At 44.3% G+C, this 27,164-nt stretch overlaps 1 protein-coding gene across 8 annotated transcripts in view; it reads right to left on the bottom strand.

The window, feature by feature from the left end:
* Positions 1–11,428, bottom strand: part of STAG2 (STAG2 cohesin complex component) — a 74,940-nt gene extending 63,512 nt beyond the window's left edge. For 3 of the 8 annotated variants that reach the window (XM_083797997.1, XM_083797999.1, XM_083797996.1), the window contains exon 1: positions 11,194–11,426. The gene's annotated coding sequence lies outside the window, so the exon portion shown is untranslated. Of the gene's footprint in view, positions 1–9,030; positions 9,288–9,314; positions 10,377–11,193 lie in introns of those variants that run through there. The other 5 variants (XM_083798003.1, XM_083798002.1, XM_083798004.1 and 2 more) reach the window with 4 other exon arrangements.
* Positions 11,429–27,164: the final 15,736 nt, after the last annotated feature.

Below are 27,164 nucleotides of genomic sequence, written 5' to 3'. Positions count from 1 at the left end.
AGGTAGTGAACCACCTGAACCTCAATAACCCTCTGTACAATTGAAAATGACCTACAAAACTCCCAATAGTTTGTACATGTGTTTTTTCTATTGTCTATTTCTGACCAGACTACAATTTCACCAAGCAAAACACACCGCCTACAGCATAGCTGTCAGTTTGATTATTCATAAAGAAGCTTATTTTCAACAAATCACAGCTTCTGCCTAAAGCAGACCAGTTTCCTCATATCTGAAGTGCTGAGGAATTAAGCAATTGCTGTGCAATAGCTCCTGATCAATTAACAGTGAAGCTCTTCCTGGACACAAAAAGAAAAGCATAATATTCTAGCTAGTATGATCCCACCTAGTCAAAAAAAAAATGCCCTGCAAATTTTCTTCCAACAGCAGGAAGAGAACAAGTTGCTCTGAACTGAGCCTAAAGAGGGGTAGAGGAGAGGCAAGGAAGTATGTTCAGGCATTATTTTGCCTACTTCTCAGCATCTCTGACGAACAAGTTTTTTTGTTGTTTTTGTTGTTTTTTGTTTTTTGTTTTTTTTTAAAAAAAAAAAACGTATCTGGTTTGTCAGATGTTCCTGAAGACGACACATGTAGCCTCAGCATGCCCCCAAAACTCCGAAGCTGGGAAGATGATCTGGGAGAACAGGACGCAAGATCAATGCACAGGATAGTCCACAAAGGGCGATCCCTGATGGCCTCTTTACAAAACGTGGACCTACGACAGACCTCAAGTACAGAGTTGGCACCGCAGCTTCCATAAACCACAGAAAACTCAAGAGTGCAAAGGCTCCTAATGAGATCTAACCACAAGAGGCTGGTAAGCATCCAACTGAAGCAGGAGGTCTAGCAGGGTTCTCACAACTGCATCTGATTAACCACGCCAAGGCCGGAAGAAAACCTTGTAGAGAGGAGGGTTCCTGCCTCCATGTTCCCAATGCCTCCATGTTCCTAAATCTTCTCTTCTCCCCTCTGCCTCATTCCGAGCAGCACCTGCACAACTTCTCATCAGTGTGCAGACTGAAAGCAAAGTAAAACGTACATGATCTTCCTGCCTGCATAAATTAATGCAAATCAACAGCGGTCCTGAATATCCTTGCAGAGCTCTAACTGATCTATTAAAGACTGTGTAACATTTCAGACAAAAAAAGATAAAAGGAAGATCACAGCAAAGATTATAGGATTACTTTTGCAACTGGCATACAGCCCAAATGGTTTTCAAGAGTACGAGCAGGTAGAAAGGTAGATGACAGTGGGAGCCAAGTTTTATTTGTGCAGCCCTACAGTTAACTGAAAGCATTCCCACTACGGTTTGAGCAGAGAGCCGAGACACCGCTTCCAGGTGCTGAAAGGGACGGCCCCACTCAATCACTATTCCTGCTGGCCCAAGTTACTGTGCCCTTTCACGCAGGGGCAGCACCTCGCAACTCCAGAGGGATTTAATCAGGCAGGAAACTCCTCTCTTGTTGTTCAGCAGAGCTCCTTTAGCCAGCACGCCTGATGGGCTCACACAGGAAGCACAGACACGCGTGGCCACAGCACAGGACTGGGATCACTACGCTAGTGGCACCTGGCCACCAAACTGACCTGCCTGCATCTTCTACTGCTGGAGGGGAAGCTCTACTCGAGGGGAAGAGAAGGGAGGAAACTCCGCAGGCGGGGCTCTCTTCTGAAATGGCTCCCACTTACCGCGTCAGTTCCAGCAACCACCCATCAACACCCTCCTTACATTAAAGAACAGCTCTGCTTTCAATCGATTGCTAGCTTGGTTTCTCTCCTCCACCAGATCCCACCAGAAGGGTGGTCAAATCTTAACTTTCTTACACATTTAAGACAAACATTTGCACCTTCCACACCTGATAGGACATGGTTCGGTCTTTACATAAAAGCCGTTAGTTATACTCGATGAAGCTAGCAGCTCAATGCCAACATATGCCACAACAGAAACAGAAGGGTGAAGGTGATGCATCTGGACACAGAACACACTTATCAAATGGTCCTACAGCAAGCATCAACACATTCCTACACTCTTCTATCTTCCCCATTTCCGTGGTATTGACCTGGTAATCCTACTTCACCTTCTAGGATGCTTACATGTTAATTCCTTACATATTCTCAAATTATGCTTACTGAAAAAGAACTAAAAAACTCCATTAAATCTCCTAGATCTCCAAACTACTAAGAACACAGATGCAATCTTGCACCCAGAAGAAAAAAAAAATCATCATTTTCCACATTCCTCTTTGGTGGAGACTGAGGAAGGCTAAGCCCACTTGCAGGATTACGCATGAACACATTAATCCACTCTGTAAACAAAACTTCCCCAACCAGTTCTGAAATCAAGGTATGCTTAATGTAGTTTGCATCCCCTTGGCACAAAGTGAAGAAAAACCCAGAATTAAGTTTCGCAGAGATTGTTATTGTATTTGAAGAATCTTAATGCCTGACCTACTGTATAGGAACAGAATGACTTACTGTATTTTCTTCCATCCACTGTTACTGAACTGAAAATTTTTAATGTTTTTGTCATTTTGTCATTTTTTTGTCTGTCTTGCCAAATTAGTAAATTTTTGCTTTGCAGCAACAATACTGCTCTAAGGCACAGACTCTCTTCTAAGCACAGAGCTTTATTAACTTTCATAAAACTATCACACTGGTGAGTAGAAAGTGAGCAGTATAACCAGAAAGACGATGCAGTGCAGCAAGAGGAATAAAATGCCTAAAGGCTGATTTTTTCTGATTTTCAAACTGTCACAGGTTTCTAGTTTACAAAATCCGTTCTATTTCACAGTAGCGCAGTAATATGGCATATGCATGTCGCTACATCAGCAGTACATTGTAACTGATAAACTTTTTAAAAATTAAACAAATTCTGATATAAACACAGCAGTCCAGAAATAATGTTTATCAATGCTGAATGGAAGCCCAATTAATAAAACAAGAGTAGTTTAAACCTGCAACGTTGAAGACAAATGTAAACCAGCAGCACATGCTAGAGGGAAAGAAAAAAAAAGCATTTTTTCCCTCCATCATTGAAGCACTTGCTTTAATAAACCCTTTCCATGTTTTGTAAATCAATATGCTAAAACCCAGTTTCACCTTTTTTGGCCATTAGTTTATTAGGGAAGTAATGACAGACCTATACCACAGATGCAACAGCTACTTGTGCAGCTTTCCTTTCTGGTTACCATAGTTTCCAATGAACTGTAGATTTCTAGAAATAATACTTACAAGAAGGAATAAAAATATCACTGCTTAAATATGAAAACTGCAATAAACAGTATTAAAGAATCATTTTGATTGGTGTATGAATGATGCTTTAGTGAACAGGCAACTCGGTTAGGAGAAGTTGTTTTATCTGCAAGACCTTGTCACAGCACAGTACTGAAGCCTAAGGGTGGACAGCAGGGGAAAAAATAAAGATAGAAAAAGTGACCAAAGGGAAGAGGAAGATGGGCACTGGAAGTTATTTCTCTCCTTTTCTCTCAATAATCACCAATAAAAAACACAATTGGCTCTAAAACAAGTTGTTAGCTCCCCAAGCCTCCATCATCACGCAATACTCGCCAAACATACAGCAGGGAATAAATCTTGCAGGTATTGCAAGACAACTTTGGGCTTTCCAAATAAGAATAGTATGATTTGTAAGAGACGGGAAGCTTTACTTTCTGAGGAGCTCAGAACCCAAGCAGCCCAAGTCCCACATGAGGAGGACAGGTTTAAGCAGGAGGCTGGCCAAGCCCTCCACAGGGCCCTTCCCTCAGCCTGTGTCCCCTCACCTAAAACACATCAGTATTCCACTGTGCCAATGCTTCCAGGAAGCGACTGCCGATTCACAATGCAAAGCTTGGTTTTATGGGGGGATAAAAATACAGTATTTTGGATCGAGTTTTCAGAAAGGTACCTAGAGCAATGATAAAAATAGAACAGCGCGTGGCAGCGTGCCAGACTGGAACTTTCCTGCAAGAATGTGGTTCTCATACCTAAAGAGTTCAAAATAACAAAATTTTAAATGACTTACGTTGCTAATCTTAACTTATGAAGATCATACTCCTTCATTTTCAACTTGACTTAAATGGAAGCAGCCACTCAGTATCAACTTTCCTTCCCGTTTGCCTGTCATGAGCATAGCACGGCCATATTTAGGCTGCAGTCACTTGTCATCCTTGCTTTAGAGTTTTTATCAAGTTTCTCCATTTTTTTTCTCCTTGGAGAAAACATCATAATTACTCGGCTGCCTGCTTCTAGGAAGATCAGAAGTGAAATGGAAATTACTGCCAGGGGTCAGGATGTAGAGTCTCATTACTCAAACAAATTAAATTATTTGGCCACTGTATCCATAACTATCCAAAATACCTTGTTCCAGGACTCATGTCACATAAAATCACCTTAAAATTAAAAACTAGACACCTCAGACACATGCTGCATGAACTAGAAAACTGCTTTTCTGACATTTACTACTCACAGGATTTTTTAGGACCCTTTGGCTATCTATATACTTAACTGCCCATAGTAGGGTAACAAAAATAGCATAAAAATATGGACATTGAATATTCCCTCTCAAATCACACCCCTACTCCATGTAAGCTCCCCTCATGCTGAACACTCTCCCAAATAAAACCAGCCAGTTATATTACTTGCACATTATCTGCTTACTAAGACTTGATACGGGTCCAAACTTCCAGAGTTCATCTTCCTTAAGGGATAAACTTGGATTTTTACCTACAGGTAACCACACGAATGAAAAGCCTCATCTTAAACCTCTTATTCTTATTTGCAAACAGAGTAAAAGTCAGCCTTTTTTCCCAGATGAGATGCTGAATGAGAGGTGTTGTCTCATAAAGCTCAGGCCGAAATCCTACGTTACACAAAAAAAAAATTAAATGCAATTCAGCCATAACCAAGAGCTGTAATGTTACCTCCAAACCCAAGATCCCCACGTCTTTCCAGGCAGATGGCTCATGTTAAGCAGTAGGAAAACAACCATATAAAGGCCTGTCTACTGTGTGATGACAGGTAGATCAGCACCCCTTGAAAAGGGGCACAGCAGGGACAGGCACACCCGGGAAGGACGCCCACCCCACAGCAGCTCCCTCACTGCCCGCAGGCTGAGCAACATCTCCCCAAACCTTGGCAAAACCTCCAAGCCTGCTCTGGAGTACAATCCCAGCAGAACAAAGCACACATTCCTAAGGTCTGTTGTTTCTTTTTTAAGTAGCCACTACTTTTGGAAAGGTTTAGGGCTTTTTTGAAATGCATGTTTGATCTCTTTTCATGATTTGCCAATAAAAAACCCTGAAGTTCGGACTCCAGCTCTAATTGTTCGCGTCAATCTAAACCACTGCAGAGGTATGTATTACATGGTAAAATACCTCAGTTGAGACTTCTCTTCACAATACGAGCAAGAATCATCATAAGCAAGCGTGTGAAATTTTGCTTGCCCTATCAACCCTGAAACAACGGGAACCAACACAAAAATACTCCCATTGTCAGAAGCCGCACAGAAGCGCTTATGAAAAGCTGCTGTAAGGAACAAATCTTCCACCAAACTCCTCCTGTCATACACACCTCCCTTCTCCTACCCAGTAACTAACCTTTAGTGAAACAGATGCATAGAAGAGTGAAATGAACGAGGGTGTGTAAGTGCAGGACAGATAAACCATCAGAATCAAAGCTGTAAGAAAACACAGGGCCAATCCACCAAAACCAGGCATGCTCTCCTCTACATACTTGGTTTTGGGTGGGTATTGTGGTTAATTTCTCACAGACCACAACCAACCCTCTGATATATGCCATTTTCTCATGTCTACTTATTCTAATCATATTCTTAAAAAAAAAAAAAAAAAAAACAACCACCACCTCCCACAGGAGAAGTTAGAGCTAACTACACAGTCAAAGAATAAAAAAATGTACCAAGTAGACAATCAAATACATACACGGATAAAACATCTACATGGCAGCTAACTTTTAATTTCCCTCTGAAGTCATAATAAGACAAGAAGTAACTGCATACAAATGCAGTTCTATACGCACTTTGGTTCTGACTCAGATTGGGATAAATAAGTTTAAAAATAGACCACGCTCCTCCATGCAGCTCTGTAGCCAGTAAGGATTAGAAAAGAGCTAATTGCCACATGAAAGCCAAGGGGTTACCTGTGAAAAACTTTGGATCAAATTTTTTGCATCCCCTTTTCAAAAACTGGGTGCCAGATCTCTCCTCAGCTCTGATCAGTTGAAGGAAATAAGTTAGTAAGATGAAAGAAGAGAACTTTTTCACTTTGTCTGTTTTTCTACCCAATATCTCACTGGTATGTGATTTTCTTAATAGAAAGTGTTGCAACTTGGAGATGCATAAATACTAAAAAGGGACAGAGTACATACTGTGGAAACACTTCAACGGCATAACCCATTAAACTTGGAGGCTTGGATTTAGTCTTAGTAATCCTGGACATCAAACTAAAAAAAACACAAAAGGACAACACAGTTTTTGCATTGATACCCAAGTAGTAGAACATTTTCCACAAGACAGACCCTAGTCACACAAGAGCCCCTCAAGCTTCCCAGCTTGCCCAAGTCACCATCAAACCTAAATTAGTCCATGTTACATGAGGGCCTTCCTTCTTCAGAAGCTTCATATTTACTCTCCAAAAAATCCACCTTCACCAGATTCTCATGAACTGCAACATGAGAAAACTGAATTGAAAGAAAACAACTCCTAATTAAAATAACATACGACTAAAAGCACATTTTGAATCTCCAACTCTCAAAACAGATCTCCCTGTACCACTCTGAAGTAGGAATCTGACGTTCTTAAAAGTCACGTCAGATTTCAAGGCTCACCCTGAAACCACAGACACCAGCCTTGTCAAAAACAGATTTTTCTCAAAAAGAAACCCAATCGAAGTCACTGGACTGGTCTTCAAACACGAAAACTGCTCAAAGAATGGTGGAAGAGCCCAACCAGTTTGCTCCGGAAAGAACCTTTATAGAAAAAAAAAACAAAACACTAGCACAAGAGCTTCAGCTACACTGATGTAATACCGCAAAGCTTACCGAAGGTCCTCCCTCCCAAATGTACTTGGCCAAAGCAAAAGCTCGGGACTTCCTACCTTCAGAGAGCCCCCCCAGCATGGCCTCCCCCCCGGAGACCCTTCCCAGACCACGGCAAGTGCTGCGGCCAAAGCGCGGCCCTGTGGCGCTCCAGGGCTTGCTCCAGAAGCTTCCAATTTCCCAAGCCAAAGCTCCAGTTACCAGTTTCCCAAGGGCTAGGTTATCAATAAATTCTCCACTCCTTTGTCAATGACCCTCAAATAAGGAAGCTGAAGTTTTCAGAACATAGATACATTAAGTGATACTGGGAAAATGAGCAGGGCTTATTTAAGAATATTAAGCTGTTACATTGATGGCTGCCATCAATCACTTCTTCCCATTACAAGACAATTACTGAAGCAGATGAAGCTCTTAGAAATAACAGCATCTAGCTGACAGAGACACAATCCACAACACATCCCTTTCCCAATATGTTTTCTTGATTCCTCACCCAAAAATAGACGGACGGTACCATTCTGGAAATTCACACCTAAAATATACTCCAAAGTTTTAAAATTACTCGGGGAAGAAATGGTCACACCGTAGGCAGAGATCATGCCGAGTTACAAACCTCATCTCATTTGACAACACGCAACACTCCAGGAACACAACCAAGAAACAAAAGTAACCAGCACAATATTTGCTTACTTTTGGGGATTCACTTGACAAGAACGAGCAACTGAAGTGTTTAGGGTTTCTGTAAAACATCCAGCCTGCTTATGCTGGCACACAAATGCCAAAAAAGAAAAAAACACCCTAATCTCTCTTATATTTGCCTGCAGCAACACAACTGAGACAGCATCACCACAAATGAAAATGACAAATGACAAATCATCCTAAATTTCAACTCTGAATGACAAAGAACAATCTAACAAAGTTCGTAACACTCTGACGTGCTAACATCATTCCATGATTTGACTAAGTCTAATGTAGTTGCTTCCACCAACAAGAGCATTCACTTTCAAGTGGTTTGTAGCCTGCAGCTATTTTCCACAAGACTGCAGGAGCATGTAATATTCAAGAGAATCTGTCTAGATTACTTTAAAAACAAAACAAAAGAATTTAGTTGCCATTGATAGATTGGACTAAAAGAAGGTAAACCTAAGGAGACTGCTCATTATTTACACTCCTTCCAAGTGGAAATTATTTCATTCCATACATTTATGATTTAAATACTTTAAGATGTAAAGCAGGAATGTGACGTATTTGTGGAATTTGAGTTAGATTAATGGCCAGCTAATTGAATATTTCTATATTTAAAATGGAATTCTCTCTAATCAAGTAACACAGCAACTGCTTTAAACGAGGTATTTTAATAAGCTAGGAAGCAACCAACTTTTTGTCACTACACAGATCTCAAATAAGTATTTTCTATATATTAAAATATCCAAATATTAATTTGAACCAACTTATTCAAACCAATAATTTCCACTTTCAGTTGTGAAACATCAAGACTTTATGTCTAAAAGAAAAGACCTCTAGATAAATTTTAACTAGTCTTCTAAATACAAGACTAACAAGCCCTAATGTTGCTTACTGACTTGACTTCACATCATATTCCAGAAACTGTAAATGGACAAAAAAAATCCATATACACAACTTTGGCACAAGTATGTAACATGAGAGATACCTGAGTGCTAGGAAATTTCACAGGAAAATTACAGAGTCTCCCATCCCCCATTTCCATAGCTACTTTTTGTTTGTTTACCCAACGATAAGTTCAGCATAGTTAGCTTAATTCAAACAACAGCAAAAAAAAAAAAAAAAGTAATATAAGGGCACAGGTTTCCCTCACAGATTGCTTAAAGACCACCTGTAGGTAATAAAGCAAAACATGATTGGTTTTGCTAAAAATCACCCACAAGAACCTCCCTGGTCAGAAAACAGGATCTGTTAGAAATGGGAAATAATTCTTATTTCTCTCCTGTAGTTTTGAAGCTTTCTTACTTTTTAATTCCTCAGAACAGTGTGGGGATTCCAGCCCATCCAGCTCCAAGGCAAGAAGGCAGCTGACACCACCAACATGGTGGCTGCCTCCTGGCCCTGCTTTTATGGGAAGGGCTTTTGGGGCTGTAGGGGAACGGGGCAGGGGTACCCAGCCGCGGTGGGCATCGCGATTCCGTGACTCATCACCGCAAAGCTGATGAGAGTTGGGGCTAATGAGCAGGCAAGGCCAGGAAGGCAAAGATTAAGGTCCGCCAATTGCACAACCACTCCTGGTATTTATTTACCTGTGGAGAGCAAAATATCCACGTGCAGGCTGGCTGGTTGAGTCCCAGGCAGCTCAACAGCAGACAAATACTCCGGGAGGCGCACTAAGTAACTAGAAAAGGGATTGGGGGGGGGAAGAGTACGAAAAGGGGGAAAAGTTATTCCCAAGGGCCTATTTCTGGTATGAACGAGTCAGGAGTGGGGCAGAGCTCCCCCCGGAGCCCCCAGCCCCGCTCAGCGCCCGACCCCGAAGCCCCTGAGGGCACGGAGCCACCGCCTCCCGCCCGGGGCCGGCCAACGAGCGGCGGGCGGAGGCGGCGGCGCGGGCCCCGCCGTGACGCACTTCGGGAGGCCCGGAGCCCGCCCCGCCGCTGGGCCCGGCCCTCCGCGGCTTCGGCCGGCCCGGGAAAGGGCCGAGGAAGGGCCCGGGGGGTGTTATGGGGGTGCCGGCTGTGGGGAGCGGGTGGGTTCCGCCGGGGTGCCCCGAGGTAAAAGCCCGGCGCTGCTCGCGGTGTTCGGTCCGAGCGATAAATAAAGGGAGGAATTGAGAGGCGAAGCGCGGCCGGTTGACCCGGGGGGCACCCCGCGTTCATAGGGAAGACGAAAAACACTCAAACGCGCGTAAATAATAAAAAGTGCAGAGAAAAAGAGAGAGGGGAGTGAGGGGGGGCGGCCGCGTCCCCCCAGCCCCTTCCCGCGGGGGGAGCAGGCGGCGAGCCCCGGCCGCCTACCTGGCACGGCCCGGCCCGGGCCCGAGGAGCGCTATCGAAAACAAAAGTGGCGCCAAAACCCCCCGGCACGGAGCGGCTCCTTCCTCCTCCTCCTCCCCTTCCCTCCCCCCCGGCCGCCCAGCGGGGTCCCCGCAACACGCGGCCCCCGGCGCCAGCCGCCCGCTGCCCTGTGCGGGGCTAAGAAAAGTCCCGACAAATGGTGATAATAAGGATTAGTGATAAATCGCGCCCAAAGGGAAGCCGCCACAACTCCTTCCCGCAGCGGGCAGCCGCCGAAAAGAGTCGCTCGGAGGGGAAAAGCGAGTCCCACAAAGGCTTCCCCATCGATTTTTATTTTTTATTTTTAATTCGGGGAAGGGGGACACAACTCTTCGCGATGGGGCGGTGAGCGGAGGCGCGGCGGGACCGCGTCCTGGCTGCGGCCGGGGGTAGCCGCTGCCGCCACAGCCCCCGCCGGAGCGCCCGGTAAGGGGCGGCCGGAGCTGCCCCGGCTGGGCGGCCGGAGAACCGAGGCACGGGAGCGAGAAGCCGGAGTCCGCAGCGGGACGGAGGACGGGCGCTACCCGGGGCCGGAGCCCCCCCGGGCCGGCCTCCCCCGGCCGCCCAGCCCGGGGCCCACCATTTTGGGCCGCGCGGCCCAGCGCCCTCCTAGCCGAGCCGCGGCTCCTCCAGCCCCGCCGCCTTCCCTCCGGGCCCCGACCCGCCGCCGCCACACGCGCAGACACAATGCCCCGGTCCTCCATCTTGCCAGCAGCCCCTGCTCGGCTCGGGAGAAGGGGGAGGAAGAGGCGGAGAAGGAGGTTCTCCATTTTAGCTCGCCGAGCGCCGGGCCTGCTCGCGGCGGAAGGAAAGGGGGCAGCGGGGGGGGGGGCGCTTTCGGGACCCTCCAGGGCTCCCAAACAGCGCCGCCGCCCGCCCGCGTCCCCCCCGCTCCCCGCCGAGGGAAGCGGGGGTGGGGAAGCGGGGGGCCGGGAGTGTTTTCGCGGCTCGGCCCCGCCGTCCTCCATCTTGGCTGCGCCGAGGCCCCGCGGCCGGCCGGCCTGCCGCTCCGCGCCGGCCCCGCAGTCCCCCGGGGACCGCGGGCCCCCGGCCGGCCCCGCTCGGCCGCCGCGCTCCCCGACCCCCCCCTCCAAACTTCCAGAAGCTTCGCCGCCATTTTCTAACTTACCTTGCCCGAGCCGTCGGCGGAGGCGGCGAGGAAGGCCCGGGCCCGGAGCTCCGCTCCTCTGTCCCCGGCCCGGCCCCGAAGACTCGGCCGCGGGGAGGGGGGGGCTCGGCGGGGGGCTCGGGGCAGGGCGCTGGGAGCGGGCAGGTTATTTAATTTGGCGGCGGCGCTGGGGATTGTTTGGGGTGTTCGCTGCTCGGCGGCTGGCGAGCGAATGGAGGGCGCAGGCGCCACCTGGCGGCCACCGGGCGCGGGTCGCTCTCCTGGGCGTGGGGCGACATCTGCCGGCGGCCGGCCGCGGGGCCGGGCCGCGCCGAGCGGGGTAAACAAGGCCCCGCGCATGTCCGCGCCGCTCCCTGCTCCGTTCCTCCCCCTGCGCGGACGGGAACGGCGCCCCTGAACGGAGGAGGAGGAGGAGGAGGGCGGCACGGAGCTAGCTCGGTCTAGCTAGCTAGACACGGAGCTAGCCCCGTGTCGGTAGCAGAGCTGAGGAGAGCGGCGGCAGCAGCAGCAGCACCACCGTGGCCGCCTCAGCCTCAAGCCCAGCCCTTCCCCGCCGGCTCGGGCCTCCGTCCCTCTGTGTCCCCCCCACGAAACCTCGTACAGACTTCCGAGGGTCGCCCATAAACAGAGTTTTCACCTCACGGAGATGAACGTACAACTTGTGTGTGGTTATTCCGTTTCACAACGCAGCAGGGTGGTGTGCTTTTTTTTTTTTTTCCTCATTCCCCTCTCTTGTGTAATGCTAAGCACATTACTCATGCTGGATAGTTGCACGTAAGCTTATAGTTAGATTAGTCAGCACAGGAACATTTTTTTGTCCTGGTAATTACGCTCTCATCGTCCCCTTGTGTTTATCTACTTTTAATTTTCGGGGGAGGGTTAGCATAACTAAGCCGGCGCTCAGCTGAGGAGCTCCGGGCACCCGCCTAACAAAGGCGGGACACTTAAGGGAAGAGCAGCCAGCAGTTCCTGTCTTTTCAAAGCTAAGGTGAGGCCTCACAGCGCAAACGACACTTACAATGGAAATTGTGATCAGATAAGGAGTGGCTGAAATAAACTAGTAAAGATGGGTTGATGGCACGTGACAATGCTAGACGTAATGGTGCTGGGTACGTGTGGCAGACCTGAAATAAATTATATTCAACTTTAAGAACATTTTTTCACTTCCTGTCAACACCGAGGACTCAAGGGAGAGCAGGTTTAGACATTTAGAAATAAAAAGTTTCATTTTTTTTCCTGTGTAGTTATATGCTAAGCACATTACTCATGCTGGATAGTTGTGTGTAAACCACACATTCATTGTGTTACTTCTGTAGAAAAGGCTGGAAAGAAAACATAAGGGAAGAAAATCAAGAGAAAGATTCCCTTTTAGGCAACGCTTGAAAATAGCATCTTGAGTGCCTAGTCATAAATCTGTGTTCAAGGTTTCAGTCACAGTTACAGGGGCAGTTGCTGATCTTTAACGGGAACCTGCTAATGACTATCTGGAAATTGCAAAAGAACTGTGAATAAAACATAGTCTGTTCAAAATTAAAAAAAAAAAAAGTTTTAAACTTGCTGTGATATATATGGATGTTAAATTACACACAGAAAAAGATCAAAAAGAACTGGATTTAATTGTGTCTTCCCTGTACAGTCAGCTTCTCACAGCTGCCAGATAGACAGCTTTTCCATGAAAATAAACTGCACACTTCCAAAACTAATATTTTGCCTGCACACAGAATTTCAGTAACATATCCTCTACTTGAGGTACAGTAGGGCTACTCATACTAAAACTCAAATCCCAAACTTTTTAAGATTGTTATAATCTACTGCAACAGCTGGGAGAAGCACCAACCTGCCTTGGAGTCAGGCATGAAGATGTGTATCCAATATTTGCTATATTGAACCACAGTGTTTTCTCAACACACTTGACCTCATAGCTGAGGGAGGGGTTTTTTTTGGTAAATGTGTTTAACAAGAAAAATGTGTTTAACAAAGAAAACATGACACAGTTTTTAGGGTGTGGTTTTGAAGTACACGAAGTGTACAAGCACTGACAATGCCGTGGCAGATAGTTCAGCCGGTTTCCAAAGCTGGCTCAGACCTTAAAAGCCCAGATTTATAAAACTTCCGTACGTCCTGATTCACGCGACAGTGTTTGTTTTCTAAGCTTGTGACAACAAATCATGGAAGCCCTCTAGAGACCAGACTCCAGGTGCAGCAGCCATCACGAATCGCTGGGCACAGAGGCTGTTGAAGAGGATTTTGCACTCTGGCTCACTTCCTCCCTCCCACTTTTTCCATTCATCTGTAAATGCTGTCTAAGCAAAACTTCAAAACTTGCATCGTCAGAGAAGAGGGAGGGCCATTTCTTTCCTACGATTTTTTTTTCCCCCAACATATCCCTTCTCAGATGCTATTTAGTGTACAACTACATAAACAATTCACACAGCACAACAGAAGGTGCGGGGAACTCCTAGAGGTCTGGAATGTGCCTGCTCTGTTCCAGGGAACAGAAGACAGGATTTCTTAATGCAGCAGTGCCCTTGAAGGATTCATAATGCAGAACGACACTCAGAAGATAAATAAACTGGTTTCTGATGGTTATTTATAGCACACATCTAAGATGCAACCATAACAATCTCTCAACCTGTGGACAGGAATACAGGAGATAGAAAAGTTGAGTAAGTTCTTAACCGCTACATTTGTTGTCTTGTGGAAGATAAAAATGGCTCTATGAAGAGCCTAACTTCTGCATTTTCTCCCAAAACTGATCATGCTTCTGAGACTGAACTTTCCAGTAGCTACAACAGGGAAGGAAATAAGACAATAAGGAAATAGAGACATTTTAAAACTCTCAGCTTTCTAGAAAGGATCTGTACCTGATAGAAAAGTTGTGAGAAAAAATGGTAGGAGAAAGTACTTTACAGGACTACATCAACTTTCTTACAGTAGCTACTCTTAAGACTTCTAAGTCCACTGTTACTGATAGTGAGCCCAATTCAGAGATTACTTAACAATGGCTTTTACAACAGGGATTTTTTATGACGTTTGATCCAAAGAGTCAGAGATTAGAGTCAGTCTTGATCAGAGTCACACATTTAAGAAACAGTGCTCAGAGAGAAGAGATACCAAACCAATTCCATGCCTCAATCAATGGCTAAAGGTTCATCACTAGAAAAGAATACCCTCAAGCTGCCAGATGGGATTCATTCTTCCAGGCAGGAGACTCATGCTCATGCTGCTTCCTTTTCTTTGAGGACAGTAGAATAGGAACTCACCCTGCAATTCTATTTCTTGTTTTCTATTAAAAAGAAAAAAGACAAAACCTTTTACTTCATTATATTTTATTTGCTTATAGGAGTTGGAACAAAAAGAAAATTTGTACACTGGATTTATTCCAAGGTGAGGTGATGACCTTGAATCACCTGTATTAAGTAAGCTACTTTTATCTGTCTAGTTGGGGACAGAGGGGAAAAGCAGTCTTCCCAGTCCAATTTTGTTTCCCAAATTTCTGATACTAGCTTAGTCACTCTAGGGAAATTTGCTCTAAGTCCTTCTGAAGATGAGATATTACATAAGAAACAAAAATAAAGACCCTAAAATGGGTTACTTTCCCATAATCCACAGGAGATTTAACATCAGTAGCTCCTTAGGCCTTTCCCTGTTCTGTGAATAATTTCTTCCTTTTGTGGTTTACATAAATCACCCTTGCATGCCCCTATTTCTCACCAGTCCATTCCAGAACACCTCACTCAAGTCTGATTTTTCGTGGATTCAGTAAGTTTCTGCCTACCATGCTCTCAGACCTGCAAAGGAGTACAGAGTCACAGCCCATACATACCCTTATTACTAAAAAAGAAGGAAGTTTTAACTCTGCTTCAGTGATGGCTCTAGAAATGAATTAAAAGGACATAGCAGGAAGGCATTCATCAGCAGCTTCCCTCAGCCATCTGCTTGCTGCTTGCTGCTTGCTCCCCAAAGCCCCCACCCTCATTCCCATACTTGAGGTGAGGGGCTCTTGCTATGTCTAGTTCAAGGTAAAAATCCCGAAGCCACATTTTAGAGCTTTCATCACTGAACTGTGTAAAAGCCATGCCAGTTATTAGTAGGAAATAACAAAAAGCCCTTCTCCTAGGTTCAGTCAGGAGTAGTTGCTTTTACTTGAGGCACGACCTCAGCCTTACAGACAGGAAGGAGGAAGCATTACCGTTCAGGCCGCCTCTCCTGAATCAAGCACAGGATCTGTTCCAGCTCCCAGACATAGGGAGGTTTCAGAGGACACGGCCAAGATGTCCATCCAGGCAGAGGGGCAGTGCATCACAGACCTTTTTATGAGTCATGGTAGCACCTGTGATGAAGTCTGTGGAGGAAGCACAGGTATGAGAGAAGCATGTTTCAAATTGGGTGAGTTGGTTCAGTCAAAGGGCACAGTCAGAGGCAGGAAACAACAGGTGTTAAAACAACAAAAATAGGGCTGGGTCAAGAAGCAGACAAGCTGCAATGAGGCATCTTCTGGTCATAAACAGGGAAGCAGCTTTAGCTAAGAAACAGCTTTAAAAAAAAAAAAAGATACTGAGACTACACCATGCCCTGGATGCCCAGGGCTGCTCACCTGTGAGGAGCATGCAGTTCTCAGCTGGTCGGGCTTTCCCAAGACCCAGGTCCCTCAAAGACTGACACGGAGCCAGCTTCTTGCCTGAAAATGGGGGGAAGAAGGCTGGCTTGTAGTTAGATGAGATTAGAGTGGAACTGGGACAGAAACGCTGTTAGTCAGCTTAAACTGCCCAAGATCGTAGAGCAAAAAGATTACAAACAAGTCAAATGTATTTGTTTAAATTGTCATCAATGAGCTTTGAGGAAAATGATCCATCAAACAAATGAGTCAGCTCTCTCCTGCATTTTCAGGCAAACACCAGTTAGGGATGTTGACAGTGGATCAGTTTATCTTGGTCTTTTCCTCAGAAACTACCGAGGCTGGAGCTTAGGAGGTTGGAGTGGCAGTGCAGTGAAGGCTTGTTGCTGACACGATAGCTAAGGATAAGGAACTGTGGGAATAAAAATGTTGTTTTTGCAGAGTTACATTGTTTAAAGGTAAGGAATGTGGTATTGAGATATACTTGCCGTGATGAGAAAATTTAGCAGGCGACCTTGTAAAATGCAGACAACCAGACTCCTTAGAACAATTAGGTGAAAATCACGGTGTCAAGTCAGATAAGTGAAGAAACATTACCACTTCAAAGCGTAAAAAAGTCAAAAGAAGTTTGAAATTTAACAGGCTGGCAACTGAAGGCCATGTATTTTCTGTGAAGCATCAGATAGGTTGTGAACCTGGATTACCCAGTCAATGGGGAAACAGGGGAGGGTCCTGGTCATCGAGAAATAAAGTATATAAACCGTACTGTGTGACTAGTAGGTGTGCTCCTGCTTGTGGGACGCCTGCCATTGCAATCGCGAATAAATTACTACTTCACTGAGATCCTCGCCTGAGCCTAAGTTATTGGCTATGGAGTGTTTCTCAGAATTTGGGAGCTCGTCCGGGATCCAGTCACCTACCGGGGAGCCCCACCGCCGCAGCAGCAGGAAGGCATGCCCCGCTGATTTCAGCGGTCCTGTGCATCGACGGTGGCGGACTGCGGAGAGCTGACAGAGGGCCCGAGACTGATTAAAGAGGCAGGATCCGTGAAGGAGTGGGGAAGGGAAGAAGGCAGGCACTCCGGCTTTGAGAATTGATCCAGTAACTCTGTGCACAGACCAAGGTAAGAAATATTAAGTATTGCCTTGGGGGTCGGGTGAGACTCTGTGTGACGTGTGATGTGTGATTGAGACGTACTTTTGTACGAAGCGAGTGTGGAGTCCTGATCCACGGTTCCGTAGCTCCACGCGGGGCGCAGGCAGAGACGGACAAAGAGTGAGATAAGGGAGAGAAAGGAAGAGTCTTGGGAAATTTGGTGTACAGTAAGCCCTTGCACGGTGAAGTGCTTGGCAGTACACCAGGGAAATATGGTGTACGGTAGCCCTTGTATGGGGAAGTGCTTGGCAGTACACCAGGGAATCTGGTAAACTCATAGGTGTGCGGTGCCCCTTGCACGGGGAAGTGCTTGGCAGTACACCCCCATTTTCCAGAATTGGAACGTTAGTGTGTGGTACCCTGCAGGAGGGAAATTTCTGTAGCAGCACACTGACAAGGGCTAGGAAAAATGGGAAATATGAGTTCCAGGGGACAGGGAAATATCCCTGGGGGAGTGCCTACCGACAGTTCTTCCTGAAGAATGATAAGAAATTGGAAAAATAATCTCAAAATTGGAGGAGATGATAAAAAAAAAAAGGTTAAATATTGTGTATCAGTCTGGACAAAAGAACCAATTAAGGAAACAGCAGTATTTTGGCCAAAATACGGGTCTGATGAAAATTCAGGCTTTAAATTTATGTGTAAACAATAAGATTCCTTTTTCGGAGAAGGAGCCAAGTTGTGCTCCCTATAATCCTAATATTGCACCAGTGGCAGCAGCAGTCACTCCAGGAAGGGAGACAGGGACTGCAATTAACACTGTCCCTAGAGAAGAGCGTACTCTAGGCTCTGGCAAGAATTGGAACAAGGTAGAAGAGGTACTGAGAATTTTGCCTTCCCTGATACTAACAGTACTAACACTAACTGTGTGTATCCTCTTAAGTGAACTTCCCCCCCTCCTTACCAGCAGAGAGGTTAGGAGTTTTAAGGAAATGAAGTCTTTAATTGAGGACCCCACCAGGCTAGCTGAACAATTAGACCAGTTCCTAGGACCTAACTTATACTCTTGGGGGGAAATGATGTCTATACTAAGTATGTTGTTTACAGGGAAAGAAATGAGAATGATCAGGAGGAGAGCTGCTATACAAGAAAGGGAAGGAGCTCGTCCTCCGGGACTAGGGTTAATACCTGCAGAGCAGGGGTGCCCACTTGCCAATCCTGGCTGGAGTAGTGATAGTGCGCAGCACAGGGGTCATGTGGGAGACTTGGGGTCGGGGTGGGGGAGTGCTCGGGGTGAGTCCCGGCGATCCGGTGTCCTGGGGGCTCTTGAAAGTTCATTTTGTGATTAAAGCCTGGCAAGATACACAGAAAAAGCTCCAGAAGGTGTGGGGATGTAGTGAACAGTCACTGTGGGGGGCCCTCCTGCAGGAGGCCCTGGAGGTGTGTGTCAGGAGCGGAGGTGAGAAGGAAAAGCAGAGAGAGAAACTAATGGTATTGACAGTGTAGCAGGTAGTGAGGCAGAGGGTTGGAGAAAGAGGAAGAAAATTTTCAGGAGGAGTCAGGGCCAGGATGGAAAGGAGAGGAAGAGAGATGGAGGAACAGCAGGCAAGGAAAGCTCAGGGACAGGCTTTGAAGTGTGGCCAGGCTGGCCACTTCAAGTAGGAACAGGAGGAGAGAAGGAAAATGGGAAAGTACAGGTTGGAGAAAGATAAAAACAAGTGTTAAAAAGGGTTATTGAAGGTGTTAAAGGTGTGGTATGTAATGTTTGACAGAGCTGTTTTTTTGAATGAGTTGGGAAAGTTGAATGAGCAGGGAAAGAGGATGTAGGCATTATCTAAGTAACAGTTTAGAAGTTTTGGTATATTTGCTGTGGTGTTTGGTCAGTTTCCCAAGTATCGGGAAGGGGGGGAGACGGGGGGGGGCAGCCTGCTCCACCAGGGGCCTCTCCACAGGCCGCAGGGGGCTTCGGCTCTGGCGCCTGGAGCACCTCCACCCCCTCCTTCTGTGCTGACTTTGGTGTCTGCGGGGAGGTTTCTCACTCCTCACTCTCCCAGCTGCTGTTGAGCAGCAGGTTTTTGTTTGTTTGTTTGTTTTCGTGGATGTGCTTTCACAGAGGCACAGACTGTGTTGCTCATGGCTTGGCTCTGGGCAGCGGTGGGCCCCTCTGGGGCCGGATGAAATTGTCCCTTATCTGCCACGGAGAGGCTTCTGGATTCTTCTTGCAGGGACTGCCACTGCAGCCCCCCCGGAACCTTGCCATTGAACCCAGTACACTGGGGCAGCTAGGTCATTACTGGCCTATTACTAATGAAACCCTAAAAAGTGATGGGGGTAGAAGAGGCTGGGATAACAGTGCCACCTTTGGGGGATACCAAGCTGAGACTAGGGGATAAAATGATCACTGGGCAATTATTGTATGTACCCAATGCAGGGACTAACTTGTTGGGAAGGGATTTGATGATGAAATCGGGCATTCAAATAGTAAATCGTTAGATTGGAATAACAGTGTTATTAACGGAGTGCTCTCAGGCCCTGAGAGCAAAGGTATATTCACCTCTGACTGGAAAGATCCTGAAACGGGGGCGGAAGCAACAATACACATGGACAGTTTTACCTCAGGGGTTTACAGGGCCACCGATGTATTTGGGCAAGTTTTGGAACAAATTTTGGAGCAAATCCAACCTCCTGAGGAGGAATTACTGTTACAAAATGTGTATGATCGTTTATTGTCAGGACAGGAGAAAACAGTTGTGAAGGAAGCTACTAACAAGCTATTCAACTTTCTGGGAAAGCAGGGCTTGGGAGTATTGAAAAATAAATTACAATATGTAGAAAGAGAAGTCAGGTATTTAAGGCATCTAATGTCTGAGGGAAAACTGAGAATAAATCCAGAGAGGATTCAGGGAATTGTTGAAAACTAAGAAGGAACTAAAAAGTTTTAAGAGAAAGATTTTTTTTAAGGAATCAGGAGCCACGAAATCTGAGGGAAAACAGATACTCCCTGATGGGAGAGAAATGTTGAATAAAGCACCAATGAGGCAAATATGATGTTTTACATCAAGACAGTCATTGGGAGGCGCAAGCAATTGTGATATTGTGCTAAAAAAAGTATGTCTGTGTAGGAATATAAACTTTATTGAAGCAAATATGCAGAGGATGTACCATATGTCAAAAGATAAATAAAAAGGTCATCCGTAACCCACCTAGAGGGGGACAGGAGCCAGGGATTTGACCTTTCCAAAGTATTCAGGTGGACTTCACTGAGTTACCTAAAGCAGGGAGGTTTAAGTACTTGTTTGTCCTAATTGACCACGTGACTGGATGGGTGTAAGCTTTCCCCTCTGTATCTGCCACTGTGAACACGGTGGCTAAGGTATCACTGGAGCAAATAGTCCCTAGATATGGGATAGCTGAAAACATTGATTCAGATCAAGGAAATAATTTTACTTCACAAGTACTGCAAGGGTTAATGCAGGTCTTAGAGATTGAGTGGGATTTTCACACCCCCTGCCACCCCTCCTTTTCTGGGAAGGTGGAGCAAATGAACCAGACATTAAAGAAGCAATTAATTAAATTAGTGTTAGAAACCCAACTTCCTTGGGTAAAATGCTTACTCCCACAGGTTCAAACAGCACCAAGAAAGGATATAGGAATTTCACCATATGAGATGCTGTTCAGATTGCCCCATCTGGGCAGAAAGGATGAGATAACTCTCTTGTTCCGAATTGTGGTTTCTTAAGAACTGTATTCTAGGGTGTCCTCTTCTTTGTCATCTCTCAGGACCCGTGGGTTGTTGGCTCAAACCCCACCTTTGGAATTCCCCATTCACCACCATCACCCAGGAAACTGGGTCCTGATTCAGACTTGGAAGGAATCAACTCTGGCCTGAATGGGAAGGACCATTACTAACCTCAGAAACAGCCGTAAGGACTGTGGAAAAAGGTTGGACTCACTATACTTGAGTGAAGGCATCCGTCGACCCTAGTACCTGGGAAGCTGTTCCTACAGAAGACTTGTTGGAAGTTGAAATCAAAAAGAAAAATCACATAATAGACTCTGAGCAGGATAAAAGCTTGCAATTGTAAACTAACCTTTTATTTTCACAGGTCACTAATGAGTGTGACTTGTGATTGAGAGAAAGGACAGACCTATAGCGAATTGAAATGCTCCCAAGGGGGGTTTGTTGTAGTAGTAGTGTATATCTTATTCTTTGTATTGATAATTATTTGGAAACCTAAGGTTTAAAAATAATGACAGGGAAAAATCAATTATTAATTTTGTTTCTAGTGATTGTAGGCCTCAGAGAAAGCCTTGGTCAATTGGCAACTTGGAAAAGGCATGACCAGAGATAATAGTAAGACGGGATACCCCATAAAAATATGGGTGAATGTGACAGAGGGTTATGTACCACTATCTGTCATGTTTGGTGCTTGTGAGGTGTTAGCTTGTGGAGATTTAAATGCCCAAGGACAATTGAGCAGAGAGAACAAATAACTGGGAGAGACCCAATAGCCAGATTGAGAATAGCTGTATGGAAACGATCCTCTATTGCCATCAGAGAAAGGGAGAAACTCAAGGAGAAAACAGGAGGCCCTCTTTGAAATGCGGCAGTTCAAACACTTGAGATTGAAACAGGGTATGGGGATGTGAATGCCTGGATAGAATGGGTCAAATATACCGTCCAGAGTCTCAACCATAGCAATTGCTATGCTTGTGCCTCGGGATGACCGATTGCCCAGATAGTGCCCTGCCCATTGGGGTGGACCAAGGATTCCCAGGGGATGCGATGTATGATTGCATTGTACTAAGAAAAGACTGCCTGGGGAAATGAGGCCTGTAATTCTCTCTTTGCTGTTCCCTTCCTTGCGTGATAGCAATATCAGGGTTCCCCCTGCATTCTGTACAGCTATAGGTAACCGTACAGCTTGCCTCTCATGGCAGGGTGTGAGGGCTACCCGGCATCTGGGAGAATTTGCCTTGTGCTTGAGGACCTTGAATGCTACCAAGGACTTGATGGGAAACTGCTCAAGACTTGAGATCCCCAGGGCAGACCTCTGGTGGTACTGTGGAGGGAAGATCTTACGGTCCACCCTACCATCTAACTGGGGAGGCACTTGTGCACTTGTTCAATTAGCTATACCCTTTACCCTGGCATTTGAAAGAGAAACATCCCAAATACCCAGAAGAAGTAAAAGAAGCTTAGGAGTATCATTTGATGATAGAGCGTACGTAGATTCTACTGGGGTGCCTAGAGGAGTTCCCGATGAACAGGAAGCCAGGAATCAAATTGCTGCAGGGTTTGAGTCACTGTTCCGGTGGGTAACAATCAATAAGAATGTGGATTGGATTACTTATATTTATTATAATCAGCAGAGATTCATAAATTATACAAGGGATGCAACAAGAGGAATCGCTGAACAGCTAGATGCCACCAGCAAAATGGCTTAGGAAAACAGAATAGCATTAGATATGGTGCTTGCGGAGAAAGGAGGTGTGTGTGTGTGTGTGAACTGAGCAACCATCGTTGCACTTTTATACCCAACAATACTGCCCCGGATGGCATAGTAACTAGAGCATTGCAAGGGTTTACCACCCTTGCCAGTGAATTGGCAGAAAAATTAGGCATATTTACATCCTTGATCGTAGTTGCAGGAGTTTTGACAGCCGTTGGTTGTTGCATTATCCCCTGTGTAAGAGGACTAGTACAGTGGTTAACTGAAACTGCACTATTGAAACAAATGACCATGAAGCCACCACCTAACTCAGATAAGGTGATGATATTAGAGGAGATGGAAAGCAAATAAGGTGAAGAAGAGGAAGATATCTACCAAATTACACCTTAGAGAAAAGTTTTGCAAAAATCAACAATTTGTAAAAAAAGAAAAGGGGGCAACTGTGGGAATAAAAATGCTGTTTTTGCAGAGTTACATTGTTTAAAGGTAAGGAATGTGGTATTGAGATATACTTGCCGCGATGAGAAAACTCAGCAGGCGACCTTGTAAAATGCAGACAACCAGACTCCTTAGAACAATTAGGTGAAAATCACGGTGTCCAGTCAAGTCAGATAAGTGAAGAAACATTACCACTTCAAAGCGTAAAAAAGTCAAAGGAAGTTTGAAATTTAACACGCTGGCAACTGAAGGCCATGTATTTTCTGTGAAGCATCAGATAGGTTGTGAACCTGGATTACCCAGTCAATGGGGAAACAGGGGAGGGTCCTGGTCATCGAGAAATAAAGTATATAAACCGTACTGTGTGACTAGTAGGTGCGCTCCTGCTTGTGGGACACCCGCCATTGCAATCGCGAATAAATTACTACTTCACTGAGATCCTGGCCTGAGCCTAAGTTATTGGCTACAGAACTGATTGCTCTTTCAGATAATAAGCCTGCAGGGTTTTATGTGGCTGACTTATCACATTCCCAAGATCCTACCTGTATCTTTATCGCTGTTTCCTTGGATTTAGTTTTCTTCATCAACCAGCTTCAAGGTTTCGTTCAGGCAGCGCTTCTCAGAAAGTCCCCTCCTTCCAATCATGCATGGGGGGTCCCCAAAGCCATTCCTGCTGCCTGAACTCTCTAACACAGTGTTAACATGAAAGCAAAGCAAAGCGTGATCTTGTCATTAAGCTGTGATTGACATTTTATCTTAATGAAACAAAGCATAACAAGTGGCAAGTAATACAACAGTTTATGACATCTTGGCGGTTTGCACAGATGTTGAAAACCGTTAAGATAAAAATACCATTTTTAGAACCTAACTTCCTTTAGCATGCTTTTAGAAGTACTGCAAAGCCTCAGCAACAGCAACTGCAACCAAAGCACTTTTCCCTGTGTGCTCCAGGGCAGAAGGCGCTCCCGGGAGCTCACTCTAAGCACCGAGGACAGCGGTTCCCAGTGCGCCTCTCCCATCCTCTTGAATCGCCATTTGCAGAAGTGAAGCTTCCAACCCCAAGCACAGGTCTTTGTTACAAAGACTTGCCATTGCTGATAAAGCATTTACTAAGCAAATTCTAACATTGCTATAAAAGGGCTAAATTATGACATAGGAATAGATGTTGAATTAATATTACTTTTGGTACACTGTATTTTGCAAAATGCCATTAGACATTTGCATTGATTCTTACTTTTTTGGTGGCCTGTACCCTACAAATAGCTCCCCTACTGACTCCAGTAACTCCGCAAGGGTTGGGTATACAGAAAAAGGAAGCAAAGTCAATCTTAGATTCAGAAATTTAGTTCTCTTAGGCAAGACTTAAAAGGAAAAGACTTACTACATCTTGATGCCCACTTTTGAAAAGCATGCATTTTGAAGATTAACCATTTGCTTTAAGTGACAAACCTCATCACACTGTTGAAAGGTAAGAGAAATCGTGTCAGAGTTCTGCAGCAAGATCCAACTTCGTAAGGTTAAAAAGACATATTATGTGTAAATAAATGTAAGTGCTCTCTGCCTTGGTAATTTCTCAAAGTTAGAGTAATTCATTCCCCAAGATGTTCATGCATTTTTACTAAACTTGACTTTTCAGTACTTACTGTAATGATTTTCCTAGTAGTTTTCATAAAGGCACTCCGCAAAGGACTTCTTCATTTGATAGTAAACTCCATTTTTCAATTATCAAGCATTTAACTTTGCTGCCGTCAATAGCTTCCTACGCTATAAAATTGTAAATTACTAATTATCCAGAGGAATCTAAGTAGTTTTCACCTATCATTCAACATCACACATTTACAGTAAAATTAACACACTTTTCTCCCAGATTTTCCAGAGAATTTTGTTTATCCAAGCCATTTATAACTGAAAGTGTACTGTCCTCTTCCCTATCATAAGAAAAAGCAAATTCGTCTGCTATGTCAGTCACAGAGCTGTATTCTCTGAATTAACATTAATAATTTTACCGTAACATTGATGTCAGTATTGCTTAAGTAAGCTTACTTTAACCCTGGTTAAACAAATTGAAGATAAACTGCTGGAATCCAGTTTTTATTTATTATCACAGCTCTTTGGCCTCCCCACAAAAAGCCATTTTACGATTATGGCACAATAACTTCTGTACAGCAGCATCAGCACGTCCCTTGAAGCAATGTAATACAGTGACTCACGAAGCTGGTGACATACTTTCAACAACCTGAATCAGTGCAAAGGCAGGGTAGGGTCACAGCAAAGGAAAAATATTCTTGATCAAATTTCCAAGCTACTCAGCAAAATTTACTCACGTGAAACACAAACAGTATGGGGACAGGGTGAGTATTCACTCATAGCTCAATTGCAGGAGGAATGAAGGTGATCTCACTGGAGAAGACAGTCATGACCTTTCACAAAGCAGGTTCAGGAGGTAAGACCAACACAGTCATCCTGCATGAGACTTGCAATGAATGGAAGTGCTTCTTCCCCCTCTTTGGCAACCAGCCCTCTTGCTGGTAGGAGTAAATCTCACACAAAATGGAGGGTAAAAAAGAACACTGCTCAACAACTCCTTCACATACTTACCTCCACAGAATATTGCAAAGGCCAGAAATACCTCCAAATCCTTCTTCTGTCTATGACATTTTTGGGTAGGCCTTACACACAGTACACTAGAACTTGCATGCTTTGAAAGGCAGGACATTCTCTTCTGCCACTAAATATCGTGGCAGCAAAATTTACTACACCTTCTGAAGTTTAATCCTAGTATACAACACTTAAGCTTGAAGTTTACTATGAATATGGTAATCAAGTGCTTGCATTAACTTCTCACCCAGTTATATTTTTATTTCTAATGGCCCATTATCTTTATGTTAATTTTACTATAAAAGCTAACTTTAAAAATATGTCTTAGGTTAACAAAAATGAAAACTTTGAAAACTTCAAACTATTTGTCCTGCAGCTTAAGGCAGCACATACCACTAACCAAAATAAACATTTGGGCATTCATTGTGGTCAAAATTAATCATGCAACACAAAAAGAACTTTTAATATACTCTACTTGAAAAGGAAAGATGATCCAAAAAATTCCATAATCAGTGAAAATCTTTTTAGTGAGCTATGGGCTTTAGAACAAGCCAAAAACAAAACAAGAAAAAAAGTATGGACAGCTAAGTATCTGTGGAGATACAAGTTACAGCAACCTGTAGAATAAATCAGTATAATGTTTCAAAACACTGAGAAAAAGCTAAACACGTAAGAATTTAATCTATGTTTTTTCCTTACTTTGCATGCTAAACTAGGCGTGTAATTTCCACATTTTCTAAACAAAAAAATCCTGAATACATTATTAAAAACCCATGTAAATCTCCCACATACCTAGAGCAGCAAATAGTTCTACCACTGTGTTAAATGGAAATAAGAAAGATTTTACATAGTAATCAGCAGAAAAACAGCTACCAAATAAACGATACTTGATTTTACTCCATAGCTCTTCATTCCAAAAAATCTTTTGTAAGAGCCAAATTCCAGGCATCTTTATCCTGCTACTAGCCTCCTTTTCAAACGACCTGTGCTTCTATTGCATTTATTTGCATCTTTCATTTCACTCACTTTAAATACTCCTTATCAGTGTCCATGTAATTTCTTCTGTTTCTTTAAGATACTGAAAATAAAAGTAATTTGAAAAAAAAATCTTCCCAATTCAAGCTGTCAAAATTTGATGAGTATGCTAATTATTTTCTCACATTTAGTCTGAATAGAACTAATTATAATTTTTTTAATAAAAAAACTAAACCTACAGAGCAGTTTTGTCATCTTGCTAACAGGATCTTAACCCTTTAATGTTCCCAAATGATTAAAATTTGAAGTATTGCTATAGTACTGTATCTTTTATAATATTTATTTAAAAAAGGAAATGGTACAGTATATCTTTTAAAAATTAGTATTAAGATTTAATATCAAGCATTTTGTATTATTTACTAGGAAAGCAAACAGATTAAGCAATATCCATTTCACTTTTGAAGATATTGTGCCTTATTTCTATTTTTTTCTTGAACAGTTTACATACTAACATCCCAATTCACCTCCTTATTATGATAAAAATTTATGAGGATTCTAAATAACATTTGGTCAATCTCTTTCCCAGGTATGGTTTTGGCTAGTCTTCATGCCAAATTTTGCAGCCTGTAAGCTAGATCCAACTCATCCAGATAGTCTCTCTCATGTGACTTAGGTCAAGGTTAGGTAACAAACCTAACATAGTTTGCAACATTAACTAAACAAGCTACTTCAGGCAAGATACACCAGCTCACATGCACTTACCTCTCTTTAGTTTCCTATGAAAGTTAACAAAA

The sequence above is a fragment of the Anser anser genome (assembly GCF_964211835.1).
Source record: "Anser anser genome assembly, chromosome: 13".
Lineage (NCBI taxonomy): Eukaryota > Metazoa > Chordata > Aves > Anseriformes > Anatidae > Anser > Anser anser.
Note: the sequence above shows the minus strand (reverse complement) of the source record. Positions and strands in the feature narration are given on the sequence as shown.